Source organism: Equus quagga, chromosome 15 (genome assembly GCF_021613505.1).
Source record: "Equus quagga isolate Etosha38 chromosome 15, UCLA_HA_Equagga_1.0, whole genome shotgun sequence".
Taxonomy (NCBI): domain Eukaryota; kingdom Metazoa; phylum Chordata; class Mammalia; order Perissodactyla; family Equidae; genus Equus; species Equus quagga.
Genome location: NC_060281.1, coordinates 59,901,396 through 59,919,006, shown reverse-complemented (window position 1 = coordinate 59,919,006; position 17,611 = coordinate 59,901,396). Strand labels below are relative to the sequence as shown.

Here is a 17,611-nt window from a genome sequence, read left to right as displayed (position 1 = left end):
CAGGTGCCCTGGTCACGCCATGAGATGAGGTCACACCTGTCCCAGGCACTCTGGTCACACCATAGGCTGAGGTGACACCTGGGCTGGGTGCTCTATTCACACCATGGGATGAGGTCTCACAGGAAGGGCATCTAAATTCAACACAGAGGTGACAAAGGGTGTCAGGAGGTGACCCCACTGTTACAATTCAAGGCTCACACATGAAGGGGCAGCCGGAGAGGGGGAGTTACCCCAGGCTGAGGAAGCCAGCCAGGGGAGGAGGAGACTCTTCCCAACCTGCTCCCGGATCTGGTGCTCAGGACAGGCCTGGTTGGGAAGCACAGCACATGGAAGGGCAGGAGACGTATTGAGTCAGTCCACTGTCCAGGGATGCGTGGGCTAAGACCAGGACTCTGGGCTTGCTGCAAGGCTCTGAAGCAGAAGAGAGATGTGATGGGTTTCGGGTTTAGAAAGGTCACTCCAGCTGTGGAGTGGAGAGGGGATTGGGAGGTGGGGGCAAAGATGGACAGAGTTCTGGGGAGCAACCCAAGACCCTGGGAGCCCAGGGGAAATGAAAGAAAGAAGAGAGTAAGGGGCAGGTGTCTGCTGTGGATGTTAAGGCAGTGAACCAGCAGCTACAGATGGACGGTCCTCCAGTCCCTATTCTGGCTCAGGAAACGACAGGAGACCGCAATAAATCTATCTCAGCACAGTGCTCTGAGAAAAGAATGGGACTTCCTGAAATACTGACGTCTAGACCTGGCCCCATCGGTCAGGAAGTATTGGCTGAGTCCCCGCTGCGTGCCCCGGCTCTGTTCAGGTTCTGAGGATGCAGCAGTAGGCTAAGCCGGCAGGGACGGCTGCCCTTGCAGGGCACACATTCTCTATTTGACAGTATTTCTGGCAGAGAGTTAAACAGTAAAGAACACAGATTAAACCTACAACCATGGAAACTATCCATTGTGGAATTTCCAGAATAATTCCATTAAAAACATTCTTTTCTGTTGTGACCATAAGACAAGTGTTGGGCCATGTGTTCAGGGTTGTTTCTCCTAAGAAATTTAAAATATTAAAAAAAAATAGTCATCAGGTCTATAATGCAAACATCTTTAACCTCAGTTCTGGGAACATCAGAGGCAAAAGGAAGAGGGAAACTAGAAAAACTTATCTTTAAAACAACCTATTTGTTTGTCACCCAAAGGACATGCTGGTTTCTTATTCCTTTATTCCCTTAATTTCTCCTTGACTCCTTAACTCGTCACAGTGATTATGTGTGTATCAGAGGGGCTATGGCATCATGAGACAGTGGAGGAAATGGAGGAAGGACCAAGGGGCTGAGAGTGAGAAAGACATGAGTGTGAGCTACGAGTCCCCGATGACGAGGTGTGCAGCCGTCCATCCTTTGAGCCATGGTGTTCCCATCTGCCAAATGGCATTCCGTACTTAACTCACAGGGCTGTGGGGGGATGGGTTAATAGGTGTTAAGTGTCTGGTCCAGTTCCTGACTCAAAAAATCACTTATTACTTTATTATTATTTCCACAAGTAATGTATAAAAACTCACTCTTCTTATTTGCTACTCAAGATATCCCACAAAGAAAACTACTTCTATAGGATCTACACAATTGCTAAAGTCTACAAAACTCATTCAGACCTTTCCCACAAGCAAAACACCCATCCAAACTACCAGTCTTAGAGAACCACTAAATCACAAAGCTCACGCCCAGCGCAGCCACCGCGGACGTCAGACACAAGGGATCCTAGCAGTTGTAGGTAAAATCTAGGTTAAGCAAGAGGCCTCTGGGTCTGCCCCATCCTCTACTCAAAATAAAACTTCACTAAGATTTGTCAGTGTTGTGGCAATCACCCTAGACACTTCCTCCAGGAGGTGAGGGCAGGAGACGACCTCAAGGCTCCAGCAGTGAGCAGATGAGCGGGCTCCGCTCGCTCACAACACGGTGATGATCTAGGGCCCTAGGGACTCCTGATAGACACCTCTGTTCTCCCTCACCAGGCATCGCTGTTAGCAAACCTTCAGAAAAAGGGCACGGGTAGCTCAGAAGAAATGCTCTTTTCCGGGGAGCTTTCTACTTTCCTGGGCTTCTTGGAACGGTGTGCAGCCTAAACCAGCTGCCTGTGGAGCCCCCTGATGAACAACATACATCTCGGGAGCTGGAATTGCTGCCCAGCCCGACTTAGCTTTCCAACTGACGGCCCTTGGCCTGCTGGAGAAGATGAGGAGAGCCAGAAGTTTCTGGATGAGGCTGAGACAACTAGGACTTAGCGTTCAAGAAAACGTGACTCAGTCTGGTGAGAAGGATTCGGAGACCAGTGCCTGGGTTCTGCCCTGTTCTGAGCAGAAGTGAGGGTAGTTGCTCACTTGAGGTCCAATCAAGGTCACTGGGTGCATTGGTGGCGGTGGGGTGGGGTGGGGCATCTAATCCCTTTTCCGCCTCACATGACTCATCTTTAAGTGCTGAGGCATAGTCAGGAGTCCTTCCACAGAGCAGCCACCAAAGTCCTCATGTAGGATTCATTCTGCCGCCACTGTGGCCTGTGGACTGGACAGCCGGGCTCCCCTGCCAGAGCCTGCATCCTCGGCTACAAGATGGGATCAGCAGTGTCTTCCTCTCTCAGCTCCAGCAAGGTCAAGGTGACCGAAAGTGGAGAGCAAAGGTGGGAGGCCTTCTGGGGTGGGAAGTCACAACCACTCACTTCCCACCTTTTTGAACAAAGGCATTTTCCAGAAAGAAGGAGTTTCAACCAAAATTTGAATCCTTGGTTCTATATGACAAAGTATTGATAGCACATACGTCTTAGAAATACGCTTCCTGCTCTCGCCCTTCACATGATGCTTCTTCCACGGGATTCCAGGGTTTGTCATGCAGGTCAGGCTCCCCGAAGGGCCTTGCCCCCACACTCAACCAGAGCCAAGGAATTGTCAACCTGGGACCCATAGCTGTATTTTAGGGATAGCCATGAATTTTCTGTAGTTTTATGTAAAACTGTATGGGGGCGCGCGCGCACGCGTGTGTGTGTGTGAGATAGGCATTTTTCCAGGGGAAGGACCCATAGTTTTCAGGAACTTCTCGAAGGGGTCGCTGACCCAAAAAAGACTCAGAAGACTTAGAAGTACTGCTTTGAAAGGAGCTTTCATTTCTGTCGAATTGGCCAAATTTCAATACAAAGTGGGTCAGAGTGATTAAAAGCTGAAAAAAGTCAAGGACCGGCAATTTAATCTGTAAGATTTCAAGGAAATTAAAACAAATCCTCCGATGCAATAAATTATGCAAAAGGATTTGGATGGAATAGGGAATCGTTAGCTGCAAAAGGTGTGGGGGCACAAGAACGTGAATCAGGGAAGAGAAGAAGAACCAGCGGAAATGCCAAGCGGAAGAGGCAGTTCTCAGTCGGGCTGGGCAGCAATTCCAGCTCCCGAGATGTATGTCGCTCATAAAGGGGCTCCGCAGGCAGCTGGTTTAGGCTGCACACTGTTCCTATTTTTACTTAAACCTGCTGAAAAAGTGTGTCTACAGCACAGAAGTCCTGGCGTCCCCTCTGGGACCAACCTGCTGACACATCAGGACCGCTCAGAGCGATGAGCTAATTAAAATTCTACGGTCTTTCCCAGAGATGGCTCTATTTTTAACCTAATTCTGACTGTCACTTAAAATGTGAGGTTTACATTTTTTTTAAGAACATAGATTTTTCTTTCTTAATATTAATATTTCCTTCTTAATATTCTCATGAATAATTTAGCTTAGCTGATATTCCTCCAGTCTCCTTCAGCATTTCTTCTAAAGACAGATGGGGACATTCTGGGAAGAAGGGAACTGATAAGACAAGGTGAATCTTTGCATCCCACTCTGCAGGGCCACCAATTAAATATAAAAGGACAAAAAAGGAGTGCAGCCCTAGCATTTAAAATATCCCCATCACCTCCCTGTAATTTTCCCCAACCTTCTGTTCAAGGCAATATCCAGTTCACAAATGTTTTCCAAAAGTTTATGTGTAACTTGCTTATTAGAAACAATGGTGTAAACATATATTTAGGTTCTCTATTAGAAGCCACATTTTTTTAGGGGCCCTATTCTCATCCATATAAGCATTTTAAGCCAAAGACTGTTGAAATGCTTTATACTTAAAAATGTGTATGTATTCAAACAATATTGCTACAATATTAGAAATGATTTTTTTTCCTTTGCTGAGGAAGATTAGCCCTGAGCAAACATTTGTGCCAGTCTTCCTCTACTTTATATGTGAGTCGCTGCTATGGTATGGCTTGATGAGCAGTGCGTAGGTCTGCACTTGGAATCCAAACCTGGGTTGCCAAAGTGGAACACTTAAAATTTAATCACTGTGCCATGGAGCTGGCCTCTCGAAATGGTTTTTAACATAGCTTAAGAATAATTTTTCTTGTGAAAATTTCCCTTACACATAGGTATACTCCCATATTCAAGAGAGAGAAAAAAATTCAATACACTATAACCACAATTAATATTTGTTGAGCATCACACTTTTCTTTTAACAGAAAGAGGCAAATTAAAAGAAAACAGATCCAATTTCGTTAGGATGACTGTTAGAGAGTGGACTGCAGTGTGCGCCACTCAACTTCACTTTATGGAATATATGCTTCCATTTTGAAAAATGACTTGGTTGGGGATTTTTTTCCCTCTATACTTATTTTTCCAATGATTTTCTTCATAAAACTAAAGGTGGTTAGCCACATCCAGGAACACAAAAAAATTTTTTTAAATTAAGTTTTGGGAAATGACTTAAAGGACAATTATTTAATAAAATAATTCAAACACTTAAATGAGTTTTGAAGAATCTTGAGTTGATCCTTGAGGAACTTCGAGCCTTATGGGAGCAGGGGGTGCATGTGGACTTCCAAGGGCAGGGGGCCCCAGCTCTTGGTTCTGACTTGGCATGGAGCTTTCTCTACACAGGTGTAAAGAATCGGGCTCTCTCAGGGGACCCCTGAGCTGGAGAGAAAGCTGTCTCCAGGCGGGCGAGGAGACAGGGCTGTTAGAGCTGCTCAGGGTGTTGGCCAGGTGGGCAGAAAGCTCCTGGGGTGCTCTGTGCCACCTTTCTGCAGTCTGTGGTGGTGGAGCTCCTCGTTCCCCTCACATCTCTCCCCTGATGGTGGCCCACACGCCTGATGGCTGGCTCAGACTGAGCGTGTCTACACTGGCCTGCCTTGTATACATTTAACGCGGAGGAACCATCGATCCTGGTTTAGTTTCAATAACTTGACTCATCTCTTGAAACCAGCAGGGCCTTCAAAGACAGGACATCATAGACTCATTTCCTCAAACTGCCAAAGGGTCTCCTGACAGCGGAACCCCTGCCATCCACACTTGGCCCTACAGCGGCACGGCCAGCCTTTCAAGGGCTGATAAGCAGGAACTAAGTGTTTGATTTCCTGAAAACATCTCCTATGTGAGACTTACTTACCCATTCTGCTGCTCCAGGAACGTGGCCTTGTTCCTAGGGAATTGCTTTATTTTATTTACTCTCTGAGAGATACTACTACACAAATATGAACTTATTGGAAAAAACGTCTTGGAGAGGCTTCGTACTGGTTTCCTCTCCCTGAGCTGATGAGCATGTAATTTTGATGTTTATCTGGTGCCATGGTAACCAGCACTTGAGTTTTACTTTTTTAGCCTTTGGAGTGATTATAGAAATTCCATTTAGCAAACACTTATAGAGTGCCTACCAAGTGTGGAAGATAAAAAGATGAAGGAGACACTCTTTTTCCTCAAAAGGACATGTCCAAGTGCCAAGAACTAGACCAGGAGTCGGATGACTTTTCCTGTAAAAAGACAAACGGCGAAGATTTGAGGTGTTGCGGGCCACGTGGTTTCTGTTGCACCTCCTCAACTCTGCCACCACAGACTATATGTAACCCTACGAGCACGGCTGGGTTCCAACAACACTTTATTGATGGACTGACACTTAAATCTGCTCTAGTTTTCATGTCACAAAATATTAATCTTCTTTTGATGTTCTACAATTCTTAGAAAAATGGAAAAACCATCCCCAGCTCACAACCATATAAAAAAGGCAGCTGGCCGAACGTAGCTGGTGGGCTGCAGTGCTCAGACCCCTGGGCGGGACCTGCTGGTCTGCCCCTGCCTCGCTCTGCGGGGAAGGTAAGTGGCCCAGACTTCCTGAGCCTCACTTTCCTCATCTGTAAAATGGGCATGAGAATCTTTGTCTCGTGAGTTCTAAACAGAGAAAACCCTAAATGAATGCTAGCTGATGGCCCTCCCGGAGCAGGGCCTTGTTTGATGATGATAATGACGACATTGACAACAGCAGTAACAACCACCCCTCCTTAACATCTGCTTCCTGCTAGGCCTTGTGTTAAGTGCTGCATTCTTTTTGCAGTATTTTATCTAATCTATGGAGCCATCAATTTTAAGATGCACCATTGCTGAATGTACTACCAAGAAAGAAAAGGCTGCCAGCTCACCCCTGACACAGCATGGATCGTAAAATGCATCCTGACTTCACAAATGGTAAAATGTGTGTGCGTGGGGGGGTGCATTTTACAACCAATGACATAGGCTACCTCCTTTAAGCCCACAGCCATCCTAGGTGGTGGGTACGATTATCATCCCCATTTTACAGGTGAGGAACCTGAAGAACACTTCCTAATCTACACTGGAACAGCCAGAGTGTCAGCACCGGGATTTTTAATGTGAGCCACCTGGTCCAGAGTCTGACCTCTGCCTCAAGGGCGTGAATGCCCAGAAGAAGGCTGAAACAGCTGGAACTGAAGTATGAAATGGCAAGGTCACGGAAGCCTGGCACAGATGAGCTTTCTCCTCAGCACTCATCAGAGGGGACACACAGCAGGCCAGTCAATCATGTCCCTCTGGTGTTTCAAAGTAGGGTGTGAATGCAGTAAGAGGTAGCAGGAAATAGGAATTTTAAAATACAAAATAAAAATGGCAAGATGCACTAACATCTAAGCGTGCAGATTCCTCTTGACAGCCGGATTGGGAATCCTACCCAGCTCAAGGAAGGATGGGAGCCGATGCTAAGAGCAAGTAACACAAACAGAGCAGGGCAGGACAAGGCAGCCAGGGAGAGGTTCCTATCCCTGAGCTTTACTTTCTTGTGTGAAAGGAATGCACGTAGGGTGTGAAGTCCAAATGCCGGAGACCAGCCTGCCTGCAGTTCTGTGCCTGGGGAATCAGGACTTCCCTGCGTCTCCCATCCTCACTGCTCGGGGGCTCAAGACAGGCTCAGACTTCCCAGCTCAGCCCTTCGCATCGCTCACCAAGAGCTGGAAGCACAACACAGGTGTTAGGTGTGACACTTCGAATGCAGAAATTACTGGAGAACTTAGGCCAAAATTCTCTTTCAAATTCTGATTTGTTTTTCTTCTCAAAATCTTGGCCTCAAATCTTTTTTTCTCTCCATAATTATTTCATCATCAAATATTTATGATGTGCTTAAAATATGCTAAAAGGGATGAGATTTCTCTTTTTCCTATAAGACTCCAATTACTCAAAGCTTCCCCCACATGTAACTTCAGCCTGTCTTGCTGTGCAGAAAGGAGTCAACACAGCAGACCAGAGACTGCGCGCCTCAGAAAGGCCCCTTGTAAGCCGACCCAGGTGATGTCTGGGAACTTGGACTTCAGGAGTCATCCACCCGTCCCCGAACTGACAGGCATGGCTGCTGTGCCTACACTGTTTGTACAGACATTGTGGTTTATGCTGAGCACCTGCTTTTTCTGAGAGTCTGGAGCTTGGGGTGTGCCAGGCAGAGGGTGCGTGTGTGACCGGCCTCCGATAAAACCCTGGGCGCTGAGTCTCTAGTGAGCTCCCTGGCAGACACTCCACATGTGTTGTCACAATCCATTGCTGGAGGAATGAAGCACATCCTGTGTGACTGCACTGGGAGAGGACTCTAGAAAGCTTGCACCTGGCCTCCTCTGGGCTTTGCCTCACATGCCTGTTCCCTTTGCTTATTTTTCTCTGTAATAAATCATAGCCAAACAAGATGCTGAGTCCCGTGAGTGCTCCTAGAGAATCATCAATCTTGAGGGTGGTCGTGGGGACTCCTGACGCAGCCATCCTCAGCCAGTTCATGTTAGAACACTGTCCTACATAGTGCTGCACCAGGCATAGGAAGGCAGGGGAGAGATGGAGGCCACTCACTCTGCTGATCCTGAAGCAAAAGTGCACGCACGAGAAGCCAGGTATCTTCCACGCAAATGTTGACCAAGCATCCAGTACATGGTCAGGGAGATACCAACTTTATGATTGAGCATAGGAGACAACAATGATGGAGATGATGACAATGATGATGATGGTAATGGTGAGGGAGGTGATAATGGCTAACACTTATCTGGTCCTTATTGTGTGCTGGGCACTCTCTGAAGAACTTTCCGTGTTAACTCCTTGAATCCTCACGGCAACCCTGGGAGATAAGCACTTTTGCTACCTCCATCTCTACAGATGAGGAAGCTGAGCCCAAAAAGGTTACATACTGCCCCAGCTCACACATTTAGTTATGGCAACACATCCTCTGACTTCAAAATCTGAATTCTTAACCGCTATACTGGACTGTCTCTCTTGGGACACAGAGATAAATCTAAACTAGTATAAACAGGCCCAACATTACCTACATTTAAAAAAATACATATTATTAATTATATTCTACCTAGCCTCAGAATTATTTGTGTGCTTTTTTGGGGGGGGGGGGGGGGGGGAGGAAGATTAACCCTGAGCTAACATCTGTTGCCAATCTTCCCATTTTTGCTTGGGGAAGATTGCCCCTGAGATAACAGCTGTGCCAATCTTCCTCTATTTTTTGTATGTGGGATGCTACCACAGCATGGCTTGATGAGTGGCGTGTAGATCCGTGCCTGGGATCTGAACCCATGAATCCTGGGCTGCTGAAGCTGAGCATGTGAACTTAACCGGGCCGGCCACCTGCATGCATGGTTTAATGCCTGTGCTGGACTGCAAGCTGTGTGGCCAGGTTCAAGCCCAGTGTGTCTTTGTGTCCCCTCCATGGCATCACGTTTTGCTCATGGCAAGCACTCAGATGCAGATGGACGGACAGAAGAAGATAATCATGCAGAAGTAGGAGGTCAGCACAGTCTAGATGATAAGTGACATGATGATAGGTCTCAGGGAACATGTGGACACCGAGGGGAATCTCAAATCTAAGTTCCAAATAGACAGAAGGGAAAACAGGCATTCCATGTGGCCATGATGATACAAGCAAAGAGGTGGAGCCAGCAACGACCATGAGAAGTTTGGAGGACCAAGAGAAGACTGGCTGGAATGAAGGGGGTGCCTTGGTAAAACTGGGTGAAATCAAACTATGATGATCCTAAAGGAAAAGCTAGAGTTTAAAGGCAATGGGCAGCCAGGGAGGAGGAAAGTGACAGTGATAAAGTGACGGTTCAGGAAGAATCACTCGGGGCAGAATAGACAGCTGGTTTGATGGGTCAGAGCTCGGGAGAAGGAGGAGGGGTTGAGAAGCTGCTGCAAGAGTCTCAACATGTCAACCAGCATGATGCACGGCCAGAGCCCAAGACTGGAGGGGCTTCAGTGCTAGATCTGCTACTAAGACAAGTGCCATCCGGACAATGCAGACCGTCTGAGTGGGGGTTTGAGCAGGGGGGCAGACAATCTCAGACATCCTGTCCCACTTTAACCTTTTAGGAGTCTAATAGATTTGGGCTGGAATTAGGATGGTAGCTGTGGGTTTTAAGAAGCATTTCTAAAGAGCGAATTGATGGAATCTGGTATCTAATTAACAGTGGCAGGGGTACTAACGATGGCCAAAAAGTGAGTGCAGAAAACGAAGTGAATAAAGGTGATATGGACAGGAGTAAGGGAGTCTGGAACGGAAACTCAGACATTCTTTATTTCACACAAAAAATATGTTTTTAGGAAAAAATCATCTTAATAACTACAAGAAGTAAGACTTTAAATGACAATGAGCTACCAGGAAAAAAAAGCAGAAAAAAATTAAAAGCAAGCCTAAGAGAAAATGAATTACTTGATAGTTGCTTTATCCACTCCTATTCATCAGTGAACATTTTCAGTACTGCCAGCTTCAAAACATACCACCCCTGTCAAAATATTGCTTACGCAACTGCGGTTGAGTCTGATTAATTCTCATGATTCTATCTGAGCACGTTCTGTGTTTTGAAATAGAATTATCAGCTACTGACCCTCAGGAAGCTAATTGCTTTCCCACATATTCAGCACAATTACGCATCCAACCAAACCATTCACTGACTGCAGTGGCAGTACGCAACAGTGAGCTTTAGCGCCCAGGGTCAACATGGGCCAGGGGGCCAGTGCGGCGGCTATGACTGTGGGCAGACAGCGGTTCCAGGGAGAAAGTGCTCAGTGGGGCTGCACACCCTCTTTTCCGCAGATGTAACTTACTGCTCTGTATACACTCTCTCTCCAGGGAAGGGGCTTACAGCCTCCAATGTTTACATCTGTATTGAATACACAAGGCTGGCGTTAAATACGACAGATGAGCAATTAGCCCCCTTCCAGTTAATTATCCTGCCTTGCGCACACATACTAGGTCACTACCGACAAAGACCAATTTCTGGTTTAATGGGGCAGAAAGAAGAGATCCAGATATAAAAGTCCATCAACTGTCTCTATTCTTCTTAAAACACCCCCCTCGGAGGAAGACACACGCCTGTCTATTTACTTGAATTTGTTTTTTACGTAGCTGCTAAAGTAGGAATTTTAGTAGTAGAAATAAATTCATTTAGTGCTACATGTATTTCAATTCTATTTCTTGCAGGCATTAGGAAGCCTCTTCCATATTTCAACTTTGAATATTTTATAGCCATATATATTTCTTTGAAAAAACACACTGCATTTGAGGTAATAAAGATCTTGCTGATTTTATTAACATTTGTGCCAGTGAGAGCACAGCAGTAAATACCAAACCTCGCTTCAGAACACAAACGTTTACCGGGCCATCATTTCAGAGTGGCCCCGCCCGTGAGAAGCCAGACCAAAGCGTGGACAGCCAGCCTCCTCCTCACCCTCTGCGCTTCACTGTCTGACTGGAGTAAGTCATTTAACCATTGCTCTGCCTTGGCCAAATGAGACCAACACCAAATCCTGGTGCACAGCGAATCTCCCCTTGAGCCACCTTTCTGAGCCAGGTTAGAGCGCCCCCAGCTCCGGCACCTTTCACAGACCCTTCACCTCACCTCTGCTTATATCCTGTAGCTCCCATTTCGGTCACCAACATCCCTTTCACTACAGAATGTGCTTTCTCGTCTATCTCAAGCCCTCCTTCCCACAGGAAGACTTTCCCATCTCTCAAAGCTCATTATCCTTTTTCCCGTCTCCTAAATTTCGAACGACTTTCAGCCACCCTGCATCAATCCTTAATTCATTCACTTATGTTACAAATATTTTAGTGTCCGTACAAACACTGTGTTGGGTCATTTGTAAGAAACCCGATGGGCCACACATTTACCTGCGGGCTAGCTGGACAGAGACGGCCCGGACAGTGAGAGAGGCCAACGGAAGGCCGAGGGGGTTGACAGTGAGGGCGGGGTCCAGAGAGTGAGGGTGGGATCCACAGAGAGCAAGGGCGGGGTTCAGAGGCTGAGGGCTAGGTCCCAGTGAGCCTGGCCCACCCCAGCTGGGTGGGGAATGGGAGGGTCTGAAAGGGAAAGGCCTTTGGTGCTCAATTAGGCAGCACGTGTTCTAAAATTGGAACAATACAGAGAAGGCCAGAGTGGCCTCTGCACAAGGAAGACACGCAAATTCGAGAAGCATTCCATATTTAAACGAAAAAGAAAAAGGGCCCTTTTGAGTTGACCGCAGGAGAAACTGGTAGAAAGTGGAAATGCAGATTGTGGAGGGGGGAGGAAGGGCACTTCAGGTGGAAGGAAGGGTACAGATGAGCGCGTGGAGGAGAGGGTTGGGTGTAGAGAGTAAAGAGGGGGACTGCAGCGCCGAGAACAGTGGGCAATAACCTGAAAGAGCCCTCCCGGCTCAGAGCCCGCCTCCCCGGGAACCCCGGCCGCTGCCCTCCTTGTGCCTGAACAGGGGGACTAAGGGTGGACGTGTCTCTCTCTCCAGTCTGTGCACAAGACGACGGCAGGCACCGCTCTCCCTGGCTTTCCTGCCATCACCTCCAGGGCAGCCACATGGTAACTAAGAAATCACACTGTGCTCCTACCGTGTGCGCTGCCGCGAACGCTGGCCGTTAAGCCGCAGAACCACATTATCTGCGCTGTGCTCTAGAAAGATGAAGGCAGCAGGAGCAACGCCTGGCGAGGCAGAGGCTGGGGCAGGGGACCAGTCAGGAGACCAGGAAGCCCTGTTCCCGGCAGGGCTGCGCAGACCAGGGAGTGGCCCTGGGAAGGAGGTATGCAGCCTCACATCTGGCATCTGCCCTCTGCAGAGAATGCCGCTCCTTAGTCCCTTCCATGGCCCCGGAGCCACTACAGGAGCAACAGGACGTGCACAGTTTGCCTGACATAGGACACTGCCGTCAGGCAGCTCACCCAGTGGCTCCACGCGGACCAGGACACACATATAAGGATGTCTGGCACGTGTAAAGGGCTGGGCGACGCCGTTACAGAATCTTTTTACCTGGAAACTGACAATGGGAGCCTACACCTAACACGCATGTGACTAATTCCCACATGCCCTCAACCCCTCCCTTAAAATGCAGTATTACCAACGGCTCCAGAGACTCTGCTTCTTGCTCAGCTGACCTCAGTGCTTGGCCCCCCTCTAGCTGGGTCCACATTTGCCAGGTGGGTGTGCTGGAAGGCCCGAGGTCAAGGTGGTCAAAAGTCCGTCAAGTATGGACAGTGAGAATCGGGATAGTTCTCTCAGGAATTGAAGGCCGAGAGGACACAAAAACCTCAGTTCATGCAGCAGCACTTACTCCTGCAAGACTCGAAGGGCACTGAAACAAAACCCTTTACTGAGTAACCATTGCTGTTACTACTACTCAGACAACAGGCCTCAATGTCCCTTGAGACGCCATTTCCTTTCCTTTTGTATATTTCCTGACAACTATGATCTCCCTTCGCTATCTGAGTGGCATTAGACAGCTATTCAGGAGGTCTAAGTTCTGACACTCGTTCAGACACCATCTGTCCGGCCTTAAGTATTTTAACTCCCATAGCGTCAGATTCTAACACGATGGATGAACTGGACTGTGGTCTGCGTGCTAAGTTGCAGCTCAAGAAACCTGTCTTTATAGGACAGCCTGGGCTGAGCCTGCCAGGCTGCCCCTTCTGCTCTGTTTTCTCCGTGATGTAACTCCAATTCCCTCAGTGAGCTCCCTGGAGATTGTCTCGTATACCCGGCCTGCCTGTGAGACAAGCTCCATTCTGTAACACTGAGTGTAGACGAGAGCAGAAGTTTACAACATTCTTCTCCTCTACCAAAGGGGCCTAGGTGTCTTCTCCCCCAAATATGCTCTTTCTTCTTGGCAAAACTCTTACAGCCAACTGGACTGGAAGCTCTCTGAGAGAAAGGCCCACCTTTCTAACGATAATCTGGTAACTTAAAAAATCACCAGATGTTCCCTGAGAAAGGTCAGAGTGTGTTTCTCATTGTCAAGGATGACATTTCCATCTCATGCTATGGGACACTGTCAGTGAACTAAAGTGTCAGTGAACTCAAGAACACCACAAGCAAATTCAAGGTATTGTACTTGCAGGACTGGGTTGGGGGGGGGGGGAGAAGGACAGACAGTGTTTCCACTCGGTTTTGGAAATTTTAGCTCACGTGAAAGAAAAAGGCAAAGATACCTTGTGAGGATTGAAATGCTGCCGTTTTTCCTTTCCGCTGGTATTAAATTTCTCCCACTAATTCTAGCCCTGCTCCATATCACCTTGAACACAAGTTGAAAACCTAAACCTCTGGAGTATGTGCTTAAGGCACAAACTTCTGCAATTCAAACTGAAGCCATGCAGCTGAGGTGGGCTCATGACTGACTCTACTCAGCAAGCCTCCCTGGGCTCCCAGCAGAAGCGTTTATTTAACGGGGTTCCTGCAGTTCTGCTCGTTAGGGATGATGCATAATGTGCAGACATCGCCCCAGCGTTGGGGATCTTAGAAGAGGATCAATTTCTGTCTTTGGTGGGGGGAGGGGGAGAGGATGCCTGTGTACAAGTGAGAGAAACAGAAAATATGAAGAACACCCTGAGGGATAAGGGGGAGAGATGGTGAAGGGAATGGAAGTCCTAAATGATAACTGTTTAAGACACAATGAGTAGAAAACATGTTCTGGGCTAGGGCAGGGCTCGATATGTGAACAATACACTAATTCTACAGGGCCAATGGAGTGAACAGTTTGCCCAAACTCACCAAAGTTAAGCAGGTTTTAGAAATGTTTAGATGAAAGTTTCAAATGGACAGGAATCAGTTCGAATAAACAGAAATGATAACACCTACACTAACTGTCCTGTAATATCTGACACAGTTGGGTAGGATGTTAGTAGAAGATCTTCCTGTAAAGAACTATCTGAAACCATAATAATAAGGGGTTGATACAAAGAATACTCAAGGGAATGACTGATGTGGATCCATTAGTTCATAGTATTTATATACATCTGAGTCCCTCAACAATAACCTGACCAGTGAAACAAACATTTCTTGACATTATCATGACACCAGACATTTGGTAGATTTATCAATATGTACAACAAATACATACAAAGTCCTATGGAACTGGACTCCATTTTTGGAACTTATTTACTCTTTACAAAACTCTATACACCCACATAGCAGAGCCAGAAGGACCAATAACTAGAATATACAGCTAGGTACTGGGGGGGCTTTGGGGAGAAGAAGAAAAAAAAAGATTGGCAACAGATGTTAGCTCAGGTGTCAATCTAAAAAAAAAAAAAAGTTAAAAAAAAGAGGTTCCAAGATATGGATGTCTTAATTGAACCACACAACGGTTGAGTTTATTACAGACTAGACTTGTCCCTCACCGTTGGACCTAATCGTCTTGGTTCTCTTAAAAGTCTGCGGGTTCCTTGGGGAAGCCCTCTGAGGTCGTGGTGAGTGCTGGACCAGGGATCAGGACATCCCCGTCCACCTAGGTATGGTACCCACACATCTGCCTGCTACTGGCCCATATGAAAAACAAAAGTCCCGTCCTCAAAACAAAACATTCCTCAGAGAACACCTGGCTGCCAGGACAGAGAGATGCAGGACAGCTGGGATGCTGTGAGGGCAGACTTGGTCACCTAATTTTTTTCAGCTCATCTTCTCTAAAAAACATCCATGAAATTATCCATTAGGCTGCCAAGATACACAACCAGTGTCCCAGCTCTGAATTCAAGCAGGATGCTGCCCAATTAAATGCATCGCACTCCAAAGGACGTGGCTCTCGAATTCCCCGTTGAACATCGGTCCCTGCTGGACACGAAGAAGAGTCTTCAATAGGCTTTACAAAACAACACCTTTCCACCCTCCTCCTGGCCCTCTAATTACCTGGCAAGATGGATTCATTAAGTGACCCAGCTCGACGTTAGCCCTACATTAGTCATGACATTGATGCCACTGAGGCTCAGAAAGCATGCCGTTAGGAGGTTAGACAGGGAGCAGAGGACACGTGAGGAAGGGAGGCAGCCCAGGCTGGCCCTGCAGGAAGGCAGACAGGCCTCAGAGCTGAAGAGAGGGAGGAAAAAGGAAGACTCACAAAGCCAACATCTATGAACTCTGGAAGTGGGCACTAGTAACTCGTTTCTCCCTATTCCTCCTCAAAAAGATTGCTTGTTTGGAAAGTCGGGGAAGGGGCTGTGAAAGCAGCCACGGGAGGCTCCCGGTTCTTCTAAGATGGCCTTGTTCTTAGTGTCACAGAGGAGACTGGCACTGCCGGGCAACAGCCATCCCCACAGGCTGGGGGCTCTGAGGGCCTTTGTTCCCCAGCAGCCACGCCAGGCATCGCTGGAGACAGCCCCAGAGCTCAGAGTGGGCTTTGAGGGCCAACCCTTTTGGGGTTGATGAAGAGAGTGAGTCCATATGACTGAGCAATCCCAGTTCTGGGTATATATCCAAAAGAATTGAAAGCAGGGTCTCAAAAAAGATATTTGTACCCCAACGTTTACTGCAGCATTATTCACAGTAGCCACAATGTGGAAGCAACCCAAGGGTCCATCAACAGAGGAACAGGAAAACAAAATGTGGTCTATACATATAATGGAATATCACTCAGGCTTAAAGAGGAAATTCTGACACATGCTTCAACACAGATGAACCTTGAAGGCATTGTGCTCAGTGAAACAAGCTAGTCACAAAAGAACAAATATGGATGATTCCACTTCTATGAGGTCCCTAGAGAAGTTAGGTTCATAGAGACAGGAAGTAGAAGGGTTGTTGCCAGGGACTGGGAGGGGGGAATAGGGAGAAAGTGTTTAATGGGGGCGGAGTTTCAGCTGGACGTGGATGGAGGCGATGGTCGCACAACAATGTGAATGTACTTAACACAACTGAGCACACAACCCTTAGAAAAGGTTATGATGGTAAATTTTATATTATGCTTTTTACCATAATTAAAATTTTTTTTAAAAAATGGTATGCAGAGAATTAGTGTGTGATCAGAGAAATAAGCTGGTGATTTCCGAGTGAACAGCCAGGGACGCATTTCTGAGGAGGGAAGTGGGCTGGAGGACAGGATAAAGGCCTAGACAGAACTCTCTGCATCTTTAATTTCTGCTGCTCTCTGACCACCCCACATCTCGGTCTTTTCAGGCTGTTTTCCTGCAATCACCTCCCCCCTCCAATCTCACGAAGGCCTAGACTCATCAGGGTGATGCATGATTGCTTGGCCTGGGGCCTGTGCAGGAGAAAGCACACAGAAAAGGTTGTCCTTCCTGACTTGTGAAAGCATTAGAAACAACCTGTGCAAACCAGGCATGAGGGAGAAAGGGTGCTGCTATTTGCATTTCGAATTGCTGCTCACCCATAAACACGCTGGGAGCCCCCAGGCTCCACACCTCACTGCAAGAGGAGAACCGCCTGGCTGCAACCAGCTTCAAAGATTTGCCCCCATTGTTTGCCTTTTTTGCTAACTTTGCAAATTTGATGTCCTATGTCCTCAAAAAACAATACTCGGCCAGTCAAAGGGGAGGCTAATATATGAAAGTGAAATCACAACTGTGCATCTCAAAAAAGGCCCAGCTTTGGAAAAATGAACAGACTTCTCCTGGCATGGCATTACCAGGCCAGTTGCCACCATCTGTCCTTTGGCTCGCTTGGAATAGCTGTGAGCCACGGCCAGGCATAAGGGAATGGGGCTTTCTTCACAACCTTTTGGCCTAAATTAAACCTCACATCCAACGACAGTGAAGAATAAAAGGTTCAGAAGAAAAATGCATGATTGCCTGGAAAATTTACATACATTCAGCCATCTCAAGTAATTGGCCTCAAATCACAGAACACACTAACCAGATTTTTAAAGATCCTCCCTCCTTAAGAATGTGGAGAGATCCAGGCACATCCTGTGCTCCTCCACCTGCCCCACTCCCTCTTTCCTCTATGCCCAAAGCCTAGTCAAGTCCTCCTGCAAAGCTAAATGTGCAGGCCAAGAATTCTATTCACATCTACAGTCACCTTAGTCCACAGGCTCTC

The 17,611-nt window shown here is 47.3% G+C and overlaps 1 protein-coding gene and 1 non-coding gene across 15 annotated transcripts in view; one reads left to right on the top strand and one right to left on the bottom strand.

Annotated features, from left to right (window-relative positions):
• Positions 1–17,611, bottom strand: part of SLC22A23 (solute carrier family 22 member 23) — a 157,090-nt gene that overhangs the window by 77,322 nt on the left and 62,157 nt on the right. The window lies entirely within an intron of this gene.
• Positions 11,687–11,793, top strand: LOC124227484 (U6 spliceosomal RNA). The gene has a single exon (XR_006885494.1). It is a non-coding gene; the product is annotated as a U6 spliceosomal RNA (small nuclear RNA).